Genomic DNA, 15,811 nt, shown 5'->3' on the forward strand with positions numbered 1-15,811 from the left:
TATGGTCTAGTTCAACATTCTATCCTCATACCCTAATAGTAGTTCTAATAGGAGTAGCAGTAGTAATGCATCTACTATCACCAGTAGTAATTTTGAATAGTTGAATATACCTCTAAACATCCCCTGAAGGCTTCAACCTAATACTATAAGGCATTCTTTACATACTGCTTTCATGCCCTTTTGCAACACTGCATAATATGTCATGTTTCAATTTAATTTAATATCCCCTGAACATTTCCTGAAAATTTATCCTTAATACCCATAGCGTTAGTAGTAGCATTGGCAATAGGAGTAGAAGCAGTAGTAGTAGTATGCATATAATATCTTTTGGTTGGTTCAACATATCCCTCTAAGTGCACTGAAAGTTTCAGCTTAATGCTCTAAGTGGTTAAGCTGTTTTGCCCTTTCAGTAACCTGCATTGATATAATGTGTTTCGAATTAGTTCAACATCCTCCTCAAGATTCCGTGGAAGTTTCATTGCAATACCCTTAGTTTCAGTAGTACTAGTAGCCGTAGTTGTAGTAGTCGTAGCAGTAATTACAACTGTAATTGTAGTTGTAGCAATAGTAGTAGTAGTACCAGTTGTAGTAGTAGTAAAAGTAGTAGTATGTACTTAGTGGCTTTTGGTTAGTTCACAATCCTCCTTGACATGCCACAAAAACTATAACTCGGTACCTTAGAGTCAAAACCGTTGATTCTTGACGTTATACGTTGTATAAAAGGGTGTATGTGTAACTGAACCTATGTAACTGAGCCTCCATGCAACTCAACCCCATTTAATCGAACCCTCATGCAACTAGACCTTGTATAACCCAACCCAAATGTAACTCAACCCCATTTTACTGAACCGTCATAATACTGAACCCTTTTTAACTAGGCCCTGTGCAATTCAACCCAATCTAACCCAATGACCCAATTCTCGTTTGACTGAGCCCCCGTGCAACTCAATCCTGTTTAACTAAGCCTTCAGTCAACTGGACCCCATTTAAATCAATCCTCTTTTGACTTAACTCTTATGTACTTCACGCATATTAAATTAAGCCTTGTTTCATTGAACTCAGCTCTCAGCTTTTTCTGATTGTTGAATCTCAGGTAATTAATTTTATATTTTAAAGCGACAATTATCTGCAAAAATTACTTACCTGAGATCCCGCTTTTCCCTCCAATGGTGCCTCAAAAAAACCTAGAAACATAAAATAAATAAAATACTAAAGACAGTTACTTATAAATAGCTAAACTTACTTACCTAAGACATAAATTTTTCTGATTTTTGATTCTCAGTTAAGTAAATTTATAATTTAAAAAGACGATCATCAGCTGAAACTACTTACCTTAGATCCAGCTTTTTCCTCCAATGGTGCCTAAAAAAACAACTTAGAAACATAAAATAAATAAAGCACTAAAGGCAGTTTCTTATAAATAGCAAAACTTGCCTAAATAAAACCTAGAAAAAGAAAATAAAATTTATTTAATACTAAAGACAAATACTTATAAATAGCAAAACTCCCTTACCTGAGACAACTTTTTCTGATTGTTGAATCTCAGTCAAGTAATTTTATATATCAAAGCGACTATCATCAGCAAAAATTCCTTACCTGACATACCGCCTTTTCCTCCAATGGTGCTTAAAAAAACCTAGAAGCAAAATAAATAAAATACTAAAGACAGTTACTTATTAATAGCAAACCTTACTTACCTGAGACATAATTTTTTCCAATATTTTAATCATTAAAATATAATTTTTCCAATAAAATAATTAATATTTAAAGTAATTTATATTTCAAACCGACTGTCATCAGCAAAAATTACTTACCTGAGATTCCACTTTTTCCGCAAGCGGTGCCTAATAAAACCTAGAAAAAGAAAAGAAAATTAATAAAATAATAAAGTAGGCTGGTAACTTTATTCTAAAACAATACTATACACTTTCATTCATGAGTTAAAAAAAAAAAGGCACCAAAGGCCTGTAATTATAGCTGACATCTAATACAATCCATTAACTTTAAAATATTTCACATATCATCAAAAAATAAATAAATAAGATAAAGTAAACTACAAAAAAAGAAAACAAAGCAATAAAACTGGTGATCAATTTAACAAAAGTGGAAGGGAGGATAGATACCCTTCTCTCGGTCTTAAATACCCAACATTACTAATTGTTCAGAAGATGGGCCTTGAGGCGTCGTTTCAGCTGAGGCAGACTTTCTGATTCCTTAACTTGCTGTGGGAATGGATTCCAGACAGTTGGTCCCATATATCTGATGACATGAGCCGACTGGGAAGTATTCCGAAACTTATGAACAAGATTATTAGAATTTCTCGTGCAATAATCATGATAAGAAGAACCCAAATGAAAAAAAAAAAACTCATTAAAATTATCAGGCCCTAAATTATACCAATATACCAATAAGGCCTATAATTATATGTAATTATATATGTAATTATACCAATCAGGCCTATACCAAAATACCAATCTGCATATCTCTGATTTTTCCAGCATCCAAAATATCAAATTTCTTATATATAGATACAGTGCCAGCGCTTCCACTATCATAATTTACTTAAATCCTGATTGCCTTATTCTGTTGCACTTGAACTTTCCTATAGTTAGACTGAAAGTTACTGGCCCAGATTAAACAACCATAATGTATATACGACGCTATTAAAGTGTGGTACAGTGACAATAAAACTTTAAAAGGAAGCACATTTTTAAGACGCCGCAGCATTCCAACTCCTCTTGACACTTTGCAGGAAACTAGGTCACTGTGCGCCTTCCAAGTCAGTTTGAAGTAAAAAAGAAACCCGAGGTAATGCATTTCTCGGACTTTGTTTCAAAGAAACACCATTATACTTAATTTATAATAATCTGAAGTAATTATAATAATATAATGATATAACAATAATGAAATAATAATCTGAAAGTAATTCTTGGGGCTCATTAGTCCTCCTAAAACCATGCAATTTGTTTTTGAAGCATTCACATCAAGTTTACTAAGTGTAACAACCGTATGAAGACCCTTGATAGCACTGTTTGCTCAATCTATCAAGCCTGGGAACGATTTGATAATAACAGTTATAGCAGTGCCGTAATAAATAGTAAAACTTACTTACCTGAGACAACTTTTTCTGATTGTTGAATCTCAGTTAAGTAATTTTATATTTCAAAGCGACTGTCATCAGGAAAAATTCCTTACCTTACATACCGCTTTTTCCTCCAATGGTGCTTAAAAAAAAAAACCTAGAAACAAAATAAATAAAATACTAAAGATAGTTACTTATGCATAGCATAACTTACTTACCGTAGACATAACTTTTTGTGATCGTTGAATCTCAGGTAAGCAATTTTCTATTTCAAAACGTCTATCATCGGCAAAAATTACTTACCTGAGATCCCGGTTTTTCCTACAGTGGTGCCTAAAAAAAAATGTAGAAAAAGAAAACAAAATCAATAAATACTAAAGACCATTGCTTATAAATAGTAAAACTAGCTTAACTGAAACATAACTTTTTCTGAGTTTTGAATCTCAGGTAAGCAATTTTATATTTCAAAACGACTATCATCAAAAACTACTTACCTGAGATTCCGCTTATGCCTCCAATTGTGGCTCGAAAAAACCTAGAAAAAGAAAATAGAATTTATAAAATACTGTTGACAATTATTTATAAATATCACAACTTACTTACCTGAGACATGACCCTTTCTGATTGTTGAATCTCAGGGAAGCAATTTTATGTTTCAAAAGGACCTTCTTCAGCAACAATTATTTACCTGAGATCCAGATTTTTCTTTCAATGGTGGCTCAAAAAAAGCTAGAAAGAGAAAAGAAAATTAATAAAATACTATAGACAAATATAATTTAAATACCAAAAATTACTTACCTGCGCCCCAACCTTTTCTGATTGTTTAATCTCGGGTAAGTAAATTTATATTTCAAAACAACTATCAGCAGATAAAATTGTTACCTGATGTCCAGTTCTCCTATATTGGCTCGAAAAAAAGCTAGAAAAAAAATTGATAAAATACTATAGATAAATATAATTTAAATACCAAAAATTACTTACCTGAGCCCTAACTTTTTCCGATTGTTTAATCTCAGGTAAGTAATTTTATATTTCAAATTAACTATCATCAGATAAAATTGCTTATTTGATGTCCAGTTTTTTCCTCCAATGTTGGCTCGAAGAAAAGCTTGAAAAATAAAATAACATTAATAAAATACTAAAGAAAGTTACTTATACATAGCAAAACTTACTTATCTTAGACAAAACTTTTTGTGATCGTTAAATCTGAGGTAAACAATTTTGTATTTCAAAACGACTATTATCAGCAAAAATTGCTTATCTGAGATCCCCGTTTTTCCTCCAATGGTACCTAAAAAACGTAGAAAAAGAAAAGAAAAATAATAAATACTAAAGACAATTGCTTATATATAGTAAAACTAACTTACCTGAAACATAACTTTTTCTGATTTTGAATCTCAGGTAAGTAATTTATATTTTAAAATGAATATCATCAGCAAAACTACTGACCTAAGATTCCACTTTTGCCTCCAATTGTGGCTCTAAAAAAACTAGAAAAAGAAAATACAATTTATAAAATACTATAGACAATTGCTTATAAATATCAAAACCTACTTACCTGAAACATGACCCTTATTGATTGTTGAATCTCAGGGAAGTAATTTTATGTTTCAAAAGGACCTTCTTCAGCAACAATTACTTACCTGAGATCCAGCTTTTTCCTCAAATGATGGCTCGAATAAAGCTAGAAAAAGACAATAAAATTAATAAAATACTGTTGACAAATATAATATAAATAGCAAAACTTACTTACCTGAGGCATAACTTTTCGTGATTGTTGAATCTCGGGCAAGTAAGTTTATATTTCAAAATGACTATCATCAGCAAAAATTATTTACATGAGATCACGCTTTTTGCTCCAATGGTGACGAAAAACCTGGAAAAAGAAAATAAAATTGATAAAATACAAAAACAATTGTTTATGAATAGTAAAACTTACTTACCTGAGACATAATTCTTCCCGATTGCTGAATCTCAGGTAAGTAAATTTATGTTTCAATACGACTATCCAGCAAAAATTACCTACCCGCTTTTTTCTCCAGTGGTGTCTCAAAATCCCTAGGAAAAGAAAGTTAAATTAATAAAACACTAAAGATAGTTACTTGCAAGTAGCAAACTTAATTAGCCGATACATAATTTTCTCTGATTGTTGAATCTCAGGTAAGTAATTTTATAATATTTCAAAACAACTCATCACAAAAAATCAATTACCTGGGATCTAACTTTGTCCTCCGGTTAATCAAAACTACTTATAAGTTTTGCAAAGAAAACCGAAGAGCCTTATCGAAGATTTCGTGGTAACGAACTGTAATAAGGAGCGACCCGGCTCAATAGTAACCGAAACTCTAAAAAATGGAATTTTAATACCAATAGTTACATCAAAAGAATTGCATTTTAATGCTGATTTTGAATATATAACTTTCATCAAGATTAGTCTTACCCATCAAAAGTTACGAGCCTGAGAAAATTTGTCTATTTTATAAAATAGGGGAAACACCCCCTAAAAGTTATCACACCATCAGATTCAGCGTATCAGAGAACATAATTGTAGAAGTTTCAAGCTCCTATCTACAAAAATGTGGAATTTCGCATTTTTGCCAGAAGACAATTTTGTTGTTGTTGTTTTGTTTTGCCTTTCAGGGGTGATCTTATCAACTCAGTGGTCCTAGAATGTCGCGAGAGGGCTCATTCTAGCGGAAATTAAAAGTTCTAGTGCTCTTTTTAAGCGACCAAAAAATTTGAGGGCACCTAGGCCCCCTCCCACGCTCATTTTTCCCCAAAGTCACCGGATCAAAATTCTGAGATAGCCATTTTATTCACCATAGCCGAAAAACCTAATAACTATGTCTTTTGGGAACGACTTACTAACCTGCAGTCCCCATGGGAGGGGCTGCAAGTTACAAACTTGGACCTGTGTTTACATATAGTAATGGTTACTGGGAAGTGTACACCCGTTTTCAGGTGATTTTTTTTGGTTTGAGGGGGGGGGGTTACGTGGGATGATCTTTCCATGGAGGAACTTCTCAGGGGGGAAGATAATTTCAATGAAGGGGGCGCAGGATTTTCTAGCATTATTTATAAAAAACAATGAAAAAATAAATATGAAAAGTTTTTTCTACTGAAGGTGAGGAGCAGCATTAAAACTTAATACGAACAGAAATTATTATGCATATGAGGGGTTTATCTCCTCGTAAGACCTCGCTCTTTACGCTAAAGTATTTTTAGTAATTTCGACTATTTATTCTACGGCCTTTGTGATTCACGGGTCATTCTTAAGGAATTGGGACAAAATTTAAGCTTTAATGTAAGGAGCAAGATATCGATGAGGTTTGAACCCCCTCATATTCGCAATAAAAACATACGAATATAGAAGTTCGTTACGTCAGTTAGTTCGTAAGTTACGTATATTTTTTACTAATGAAAACGTTCGTAAAAAATTAAAAGTTCTAGCTGCCTTTTTAAGTAATAAAAAAATTGGAGGGCAACTAGGTCTCCTCCCTCCCTCCTTTTTTCTCAGAATCTTCCGATTATAACTATGAGAAAGCCATTTAGCCAAAAAAAGATTAATATGCAAATTTCGTTCAATTATTTATGTGAAGAAAGCCAAGATCAAAACATGAATTAATTCAAAAACGTCCAGAAATTAAATAAAAAAACAAGTTTTTTTTTAAATGAAAGTAAGGAGCGATATCGAAACTTAAAACGAACAGAAATTAATCCATATATGAAAGGCGCTTTTCCTCCTCAACGCTTTTTACTGTTTTAAAAAGTAGAGTTAAGAGAAAGAGTCAAACTTTAGCGTAAAGAGCGGGGCGTTGAGGAGGAAAAGCGCCTTTCATATACGGATTAATTTCTGTTCGTTTTAAGTTTCAATGTCGCTCCTTACTTTTCATTTAAAAAACTTGTTTTTTTATTTAATTAAACTTAAGACCAACTGAAATACAGTACATAAATAGTAGTTCAAACTTAAAATGTACAGGAAGTACTATTAAAGAATGAATGAAACACAAACCAACGGAAATTAAATGGACAATCATAGCAAAGAAACATGTAACAGGTACTATTATAAATGGATAAACTAATCTTAAAACGAATAAAACTCAAATTTAATATTCAAATCAAATTTTGCACCATTCTCCGTCCCATAACTGCAGAAATCTAAAACCTAATGCATTATTTTCGTTTTATTGAAAACTGTATGTCTCTATAATACGCGAAGTCATTGGAAAGAACTAATATAATTTAACCGAATATTTTGATGTATAATGATTTTAGGTGCTGAAAGTTTCAGATGCTGAAATTTTAGGTGCTGAAAGATTTTACTTCATAGTAACTGATTTTTGTTTTCAAATTTGTAAGTGAAAAAAGAAGTATTTGTAATATAATTCGTTTTCGTTATTTAATGATTTTTCATAATTCTGATTTTTAAATCTCAGAAAAAATCTCGAATAAGAAAAACAAATTAAATAAATAATAAATTAATTTTATATTATTTAGAAATACTTAAATTGAAATAAAATTAAAGACAACTACTTATAAATGCAAAACTTTACGCTAAATTACGCTGAAGTTTGGCATTATCCTAATTCTTTAAGAACGCCCCTCTGAAATAATTGGTTTTAATTGAAATAAGAAGCTATTTTAAAGTGCTAAAAAATGTTGTTTAATCAGCGAGGGATTGAGGAGAGGGTAGCCCCTATCCTAACCGGAATAGTTTCTGTTTCAAGTTTAATTTTTCAATTTATTTTCAGTCGAAAAAAACTTGTTTGTATTGAATCTAGACTTCAAAAAGTAAAATTTACCCTAGGATACCTAGGATTCAACTTTCTTTAATGATGTCTCGAAAAAGAGTCTAGAAATTAAAAAATAAGACGTAGATAACTTCGAAGACCACACTGCCTTTCCATGACGAAAGTAAAACAGTTCAAAATAGGGATGAAACCTTTTTATTGACAGTGAATAGATATAAAATTATTTAACTATTTTGAACTGTTTTCCTTAAAAAATAAGATTAATGAAATGCTAAAACTGCTTTAAATAGCAAAACAGATTTACCTAAGAACTATTTCCTCCAATTGTGTCTTGGAAAAGAACATAAAGAATAAAATTAACCAAGTGCCTATAACACTTATTTTCCAATATCAAAACTTACTGAGATTCAGCTTTTTCCTTTAATGCTACCTTTGAAAAGAACCTAGCAAAGAAATTAAAATAATTCAAACAGATGTTGTCACGAACTTAAAATTAGGAGTGACTCGATCCAATTGTAACCGAAACCGTATAAAAATGAAATTCTATAACAGTTAATACATTAAAAAAAACTGGCTTATACATTAAAAATGTTTATTTACAAATATACAAAATTTATTAAGTTTATAGTTAACCATCAATAGGTACGGTTAGAAAATTTGCGCGATTTTTGAAAAAGGAAACATCCCCGGAAGGTCAAGGGATCTTAATGAAAATCAAACCATACGACTCAACATATAAGAGAACCCTACTGTTGATGTCTGAACCTCCTATCTACAAATATGTGGATACTTTTTCCTCAGAATACACACTCTATATTAGAACTTATTTACCTGAGGTCCATTTTTTCCTCGTTCGGTGCCTCGGAAAATAACAAAAAAAAAACAAAAAAAAAAAAAAACGGTAAATTATTCTAATACACAAGAAAATATCCTTAAATAGAAAAACTGGCTTACCTTAGGTCCAATATTTCATAATGTTGCATTGAAAAAGGACCTTGAAAAATAAGCAAGAAATTAGTCAAATACATAAGAAAGCCGTCCTTAAATAGTCAAAAGTTAACATTTGATGTAGCGACATCGTTTTTTTCTTTATTCTATATATTTCTTCTAAAATCTGAGAAACTACTAGTGTATTTACATTGTGTCTATATATATACTGAAGATGACGTCAAAATGGAAATAAAATCAACCAATTTATATATATATATATATATATATATATATATATATATATATATATATATGTATATATAAATAAGCTGTATGCGTGTTATGTCTGTCGATTGACGTCATATCATCATGTCGTCATGAAGTTAGTTGTCGTCATGTTTGTTAAAAACTACAAAAAAAATTAAAAAGAAAACAGAAAAAAAAAATAAAAAAAAAAATAAAAAAAGGTAAAAACCAAAAAAAAACTAAAAAGGAAAAAAGGGGAAAAACACACAAATTTATTTCATCATATACCAATTCAAAAACGAATGTATATACAGACCGGGACACCGGGACACAGGGAATATAAATGACGACCGGGACACAGGGACACAACTACAACGGGGACGCCGAGGGGCACAGGGGGATATATAAATGACGACGGGGACACAGGGAATGTTCGATTAGCAATCACCATCAACAAAGCTCAAGGGCAATCATTAGAATCATGAGGTATAACTAAAAAAAAGGTAAAAAACTAAAAACTAAAAAAAGACCAATTCAAAAACAAATGTATATACAGACCGGGATACCGGGACACAAATGACGACCGGGACACAGGGAATATAAATGACGACCGGGACACTCAAAGAGAAATTACAGACTGGGACACCGGGACTAAACTAAAAAACTGACACCGGTATAACTAAAAAAAAAACTAAAAAAAAGGTAAAAAACTAAAAACTAAAAAAAGACCAATTCAAAAAAGAATGTATATACAGACCGGGGCACCGGGACACAAATGACGACCGGGACACAGGGAATATAAATGACGACCGGGACAGAGGGACACATCATTAGAATTGGGGGGTGCGAAGCGCCCCCACGAACTAGGTGTTGGGGTGGCGCGAAGCGCCACCCCAACAGCTAGTAGAAGATAGATTGTAGAACTTACTTACCTGAGATTCAACTTTTTCATCCAATGCTGCCTCGAAAAAAAAAAGAAAAAGAAATGATAAATGGTTCTAATACACAAAGAAATCTTCTTGAATAGAAAATTGGCTTGCCTTACATCCACATTTTTTATATTGCATTGAAAAAGGACCTACCCTAGAAGAAAGTCGTCCTTACATAGTCAGAAGTTACTTACATGAGATTCGGCCACACTTTTTCTTTTTATTCTACTTTTCTTCCTTTAAAATGTTTGAGAAACTAATACAATATACGCATTGGGTTTGAATATGTACTCAGAGTGACGTCACCTTTTGTTGTTTATGACGTCATGAGCAGTGTTGGGAAATACTTAAGTAAACGTACTTAAGTAATTATTTAAGTAAAAAAATATGAGTACTTGTACTCTACTTAAGTAAAAATTTCTAAAGTACTTAATACTTATACTTACGTAAGAAATTGAAGTATTTAAGGGTACTTAAGTACTCAAGTACTTTCTTCGTGGTACAGAAAAATTATACCGGTATGATGCAGGGCGATGCGATGAATTGAACTTCCTATATATTAGTGGATGAATGGATTTTAGTCTTTGAGAACAGCGGCTCCTGGCCCGGTGCAAAATTTAAAAAAAGGACGCTATCATGGCAGAACTACAATATATATTGAACCGACAGTTTTTTTGTGATAAATGTGACAAACAGTAAGAACAAAAGGAAATCAAGTAGCAAAGAGGCTAATGAACTTGTAGGCTCACTTTTGGGATCGTCTGAATCTGAAGATAATGCTGGCCGTGATTATAGATCACCTTCTAAGAAAGTTAAACGAGATTTCTTTGCTGCAAGACCGTAGAAACTGACACAGTCAAAAGTGAATTCTTTGGCACTGGACTACATTGTGGACGAGATGCGACCCCCGTACACTGTTGAGAAGCCGTCGTTCAAAATCTGATAACAGGTCTTGCACCTTATGCAAAGGTTCCAGGAAGAAAAGCTTTAGCTGTGCAAATTGAAGCTAAGTTTTTGAAGTACATAAAAGATATGGTTCATGATTTTGAACTCACCGACTACATGCTGCTGACAACACACATTTGGTCTGCCAACAACACACATTTGGTCTGCCAACAACAAAAGCTACTTGCGAATGACTGCACACTTGCTCAATGAGGATTTGAAATGGAAATCTTATGCCCTTGCTTGTTGCCGGTTCAAGGGCTCACACACTTATGACAGAATTGCTGAACAACTGAATGGTGTATTTGCCAGGTACAAAATTGCAGTTGATAAAAAGGAACAAGGGATTTTGACCAATAACACCTCTAACTTTAGTAAGGCATTCAGGGAATATCTGATGGTTTCTGATGAAGATATTCAAGACAGTGGTAAAGAGAATGAAAATGAAGCAGGCCAGAATGGCTCATTCGCTTTTACAAACATTGGAGAGATACTCGATTCTCATGACGACCCCAAGTATTTCCTACTTCCTCTACACTTCAGGTGTGTCAGCCACACACTAAACCTGCTTGGATCCACTGATGCTGATAAAGCCCTCTGTGATATTGCATATAAGAGGTAGTACCACGCCGCTTTTTTGAAGTGTATTGCTCTCTGGGATGCCGTGAATAAGAGTTCAAAAGCTGCTGATGCTGTGAAAGAGGTATATGACAAACAGCTTATAAGACCTGTGGAAACCAGGTGGCACTCAAAGTATGAAAGTGTCAAACGTTTGATGGACTGTCACAAAATTGGAAAGCTTGCTAACATATGCCATACTTTGCAAAAACCAAGGCTAACTTCTCGTGATATTGAAATTCTTGAAGAATACATAAAATTATGAAGCCAGTAGCAGTGGCATTGGACATTCTTCAGGTGGAGGAAAAATGCTACTTCGGTGCTATCTATCCTACAATCAAATCACTTGAAAGGAAGCTCAAAAAGCTGAAAGATTTGGCCAAAGTCAGCCAGCCTTTGGTACATGGTCTACTTGTGGGTCTCTCATGCAAGAGACTATGTTATTGCCACGGCAAGTCATCCTTTTTTCAAATTGAAGTGGTTTCCTGATAAAAGCTGATAAAGGTGGCTTTTTGTCTGGAGATGAATACTTTGATCTTAGTGCTGAAAAAACTACTCATGATAATTATGGCAACCATGGCCGTGAAACCAATTCTGTGAAGTTTTGTCATATTTGAATGAAAAGCGTAAGGAACCATCTGTGCTCAAAGCATACCAAAGGGTAACGAAAGTTTTCAGGAAGTACAGCTGTATCTTTCCTTTGTCTGCACCAGCACAAATACTTTTTTTTGGTAGGTGATGGAATTTTTTACTCCAAAAAGAAACATGCTTGGAATTGGTATGTTTGAAAAGCTTCTCCCATTGAAAGAAATTAAATGTTATTATGAAGCTGTAATGAATGTTCTTTGTAATTTTTTTCTTTTTATATCTTAATTGAAGCAAAATTCAAGTATAATCGAAATACTTGAGTTCTTAAGTACTGAAGTACTTTTTCAAAAGTACTTATTACTTAAGTATATTCTTAGAGAAGTACTTAATACTTGTACTTAAGTAAAAATTTCTCTGAGTACTTGGTACTTGTACTTAAGTTAAAAAAAGAAGTACTTGGCACAACACTGGTCATGAGATCATAGCTTGTAATTTGGTTTTTTGATTATAAAGAATCTAGAAAAATATAAATAAAATAAGCCAGGTACTAAAGACACTTATTTTTAGATTGCTTCAATTTTTCCCTCTAATGGTGCCTCTAAAAAGAAAAAAAGAAAAGGAAATGGTAAATTATTCAAATGCACAATCTCCTTAAATAGAAAAATTGGCTTACCTTACATTCAGTTTTTTTATGTTGTATTAAAAAAGACATAGAAAAGTAAATTATGGAATACTTCGTAGTAACAAAGTGTAAGTGATCAGCAACTCGGCCTGGCAGTAACCAAAACTCTAAAAGAAGGAATTTTGGTAACAGTTAATGCGTCAAAAGAATTGGCTTTTTATACTGATTTCGAGTATCTAAAATTTAATAAGTTTAATGTTAACCATCAAAAGGTACGAGTCTGAAAAAATTATGCTGGTCTTTGAAAAAGGGGGAAGTGCCCCCGAAAAGGTAATCTTTGAAAAAGGTAATAAAATTGAACTGACTATTTGATATATAATGATATTAATTGCTGAAAGCTCAACAATTCAAGATTTTATTTTCAATATCATTGCTGTAAGTACAAAAGAAAATATTCAAAGAAAGTAAAGAGCTCAATTGAGCCAAGAATTAGCCGAAATAAAGTAAAATAATCTTCAAAGCGTAAAACTATTCCAAATCACTCAATAAATAAATGGAACTTAAAACGAATAGAAATTACAAGAAATCGCAGTCAGACTCAAAACGAACAAAAATTAACATGAGTAGGGCTAATAACCCCCATGCTTTCTCAAGACCAGAACATAATTTGTATTTTAGGGGAAAAAATGGACCGTCTATTGTCAGTTTAGTTGACATATAATGATATTTATTATCACCTTAGTTTCACCTTAATATTCCTAGCTTTTTCGAATATATATAGAATAAAAAAACCTCCCTTTCTTAATAATTAATTTAAATAAAAATTCCACGAAACATTTTTCAAAGAAAAGTAAAGAGCTCCATTAAGTCAAGAATGAACAGAAATAAAGTAAAAATCTTCAAAGCGTAAAACTACCCCAAATCACTATCAATGAATAAATGAAACTTAAAACGAATAGAAATTACAAGAAATCGCTGAGTTAAACTCAAAACGAACAAAAATTAACACGAGTAGGGCTGATAACCTCCATGCTTTCTTAAGAACGGAACATAATTTGCGCTTTAGGGAAAAAAATGACCGTGTATTGTCAGTTTAGTTGACATATAATGATATTTATTCCTTAAAATTTTGGTAATTTTTTGGAAAGTAAGAAAAGTGAAAACGTTTACAACTTATTTTTCTTCTTGGAAAGTAAAGTTCAAACATGCATACCTTCTCAATAACATATATTAGGTGTAAACAATGAACGAATGGCCAATTTACAGCCCTTGTCCTAAGGACTGTAGGGAAGTTGACATTCCAAAAAACATAATTACGGGACTTTTTAACAAGGTTGAACAAAACACGTTTCTTCAAATTTCGGTCGTATATGTTTTGGGGAATGATAGGCTTGGGTGGAAGGGACTTTCTCTTTACGGGACTTTCTCTTTAAAAGGGCACTACGACTTCCAATCAAATGAGTTGCATCCGATCCAAATTTTATACGACTACTCGTTCCACAAAAATCTTATATGCCCTGTGCATTTCTTATAACCCTTGCCAATGGGCTCTGGGGGATTGTGTCCGACCTAAAAACATTGTTATATGATTTTTGGACTATTGGTAACAAACTGGCTATCTCACAATTTCAATTTCAATTGTGGAAAACATGGCGTAGGGCCGAGGGGGAAGCGGGTGCTCCCGATCACTTTGACTCTTAGAAAGGGAACTAGGAGATCATATTTCCGATCCAATTAGCCCTCTCCGAGTTTGCATTACCACCCTTTCCATAAATACCTTATATGCTCTTGGGACATAACTTACAACCCTTGTGCCGAGGGCTGTGGAAGGGGGGTTGTCATCCTCAAAGACATAATTTCCAACTAATCTGAACAAAATGACCATCACAAAATTTTGATTAGATGTGTTTTGAGAATTGATGGGTGTAGGGGGGGGGCGTGTTGCCCTTCAATCTATTTTGACTATTAAAAAAGTCCTTTCAATTTCCAATCGAAAGTGCTTTCTTTGAAGTTTCTATGACAACAAATGGCCATCTCAAAATTTCTATCAGCTGTATTTAAAATATGAGGTGTGTGGAGGGGGGGGGGTTATCCGCCCTCCAATCACCTTAAATCTTAAAAAGTGTACCAGAACTTCTGATTACCAATCCAGTGAGCAACCTCCGAAGTTTATACGACCACCCTTTCTATAAAACTTTATATCCACCTAGGGGATAGCTTACAGCCCCTACTCTGAGGGCTGTTAGGGGTGGGTGGGTTGGGGGAGTTGTCATCCTCAAAGACAAAATTTCCAAATCTTTTAATTACGCTAATTAAATGGTTATCTAACAATTTTGATTGGAGGTGTTTTGGGAAATGGTGGGCATGGGAAGGGGGTTAGCTGCCCTCTAATCACTTTCGATTGTTAAAAGGGACCCTAGCCCCTTCAGTTTCCAATTGAACGAGCTCTTTGAAGTTTCTACGACATTAAATGGTCATATCAAAACTTCTATCAGATGCATTTCAGGAAAATATGAGATGTGGAGGGTTGGGGGATATCCGCCCTCCGATCACTTTGAATCTTAAAAAGGGCGCTAGAACCCTCCAATGAGCCCTCTCTGAAGTTCATACGACCACCCATTTCTATAAGTTATATGCCGCTTGTGCCTTTATTAGTTATTATTCTTATTTTAGAACAAACTCGTCTTGTGTTTTTTAAACAAAAATTATCTGTTTTGTGTTCATTTTCCCGTTGAAAATATTTTTAGTTTTTAAATTTTAATAAATAAAAAAATATTAAAACTTTAAGGAAAGTATATCAGTATTTGTATACTAAACTGACGATCCACAACCATTTTTTTTTAGTAAATTGCAAATTATGTTCTGGTCTTGAGAAGGTATAGGGGTTGTCAAAGACATTTCCAGACCTTTCAACTACGTTAAACAAAATCGCTATCTCAAAATTTTGATCTGACGTTTTTGAGGATCTATGGGCGTGGGGGGGGGGGGTGGTGCCCCACAATCACTTTAGACTAATAAAAATGGCGCAAGCCCTTTCAATTTCCAATCGAATGAGTCTTTTTTGAAGTTTTTATGACAGCAAATGGCCATCTTAGAATTT

General features: G+C 33.3%; 1 protein-coding gene across 3 annotated transcripts in view; it reads left to right on the forward strand.

Annotated features, from left to right (window-relative positions):
- LOC136027082 (inositol 1,4,5-trisphosphate receptor-like) overlaps positions 1-15,811 on the forward strand; it is a 156,396-nt gene that overhangs the window by 11,743 nt on the left and 128,842 nt on the right. The gene's annotated exons all lie outside the window — the stretch shown is intronic.

Source organism: Artemia franciscana, chromosome 5 (genome assembly GCF_032884065.1).
Source record: "Artemia franciscana chromosome 5, ASM3288406v1, whole genome shotgun sequence".
Taxonomy (NCBI): Eukaryota; Metazoa; Arthropoda; class Branchiopoda; order Anostraca; family Artemiidae; genus Artemia; species Artemia franciscana.